Genomic DNA, 804 nt, shown 5'->3' with positions numbered 1-804 from the left:
TATCAGGATTTCTGCCAATATTGCTCTACCATTAAGCAGCAGGGAGTGACACAAGATCAGATTCGGGAGATTCTTTTCCCATTTTCACTTCGAGACAAGGCAAAGATGTGGTACAATGGGATTAATCGAGCCACTCTTGGGATCACTGATTGGAATACCTTGGCCTAGCTTTCTACAGAAAGTACTACCCTCCAGAGAAGACTGCTAGGTTGCGTAGTCAGATTACAAATTTCACCCAAGGGACTGATGAGTCTTTACATGAGGCATGGGAAAGATTTAAAGATCTTCAGAGAGAATGTCCCCATCATGGTCTACAAAAATGGTTCCTAGTTCAGGGATTCTACAATGGTTTGGGGAACAACTCGAGACTTATCCTTGACTCTGCAGCAAATGGGAGATTCATGAAACTAGAAATTGATGCTGCACATGATTTGATCGAGGAGATGGCTATCCACAACTCTCAATATGGAATCCTCGAGGACTAGCTAACAAGGGTGGAAAGCATGAGATAGATTCTATATCCCTATTAGCTGCACAGATGAATGCAATCAGCAATAAGCTTGACAATATGCAACTCTCCTCTCCTGCAAGTGTTGCTGCTTTGGGTACTACATCCGTGATTTTGTGTGAAATTGTGGTACGTTGGACATTGGGCACAAGAGTGTCGGAGTTCTCTCGAACAAGTTAATGCTTTTCAAACATATCAGCCGAACAACCCATACTCCAACACATACAATCCAGGGTTGAGAAATCATCCTAATTTGTCTTACAAGAGCACTAATGTCCTAAATCCTCCTACACCAC

The 804-nt window shown here is 42.7% G+C and overlaps 1 non-coding gene across 1 annotated transcript; it reads right to left on the bottom strand.

Moving 5' to 3' along the window:
- Positions 1 to 206: 206 nt before the first annotated feature.
- On the bottom strand, positions 207 to 313 carry LOC125499211 (small nucleolar RNA R71). Its single transcript, XR_007275928.2, has one exon. It is a non-coding gene; the product is annotated as a small nucleolar RNA R71 (small nucleolar RNA).
- Positions 314 to 804: the final 491 nt, after the last annotated feature.

Source organism: Beta vulgaris, chromosome 6 (genome assembly GCF_026745355.1).
Source record: "Beta vulgaris subsp. vulgaris cultivar EL10 chromosome 6, EL10.2, whole genome shotgun sequence".
In the NCBI taxonomy this organism is placed as follows: domain Eukaryota; kingdom Viridiplantae; phylum Streptophyta; class Magnoliopsida; order Caryophyllales; family Amaranthaceae; genus Beta; species Beta vulgaris.
Note: the sequence above shows the minus strand (reverse complement) of the source record. Positions and strands in the feature narration are given on the sequence as shown.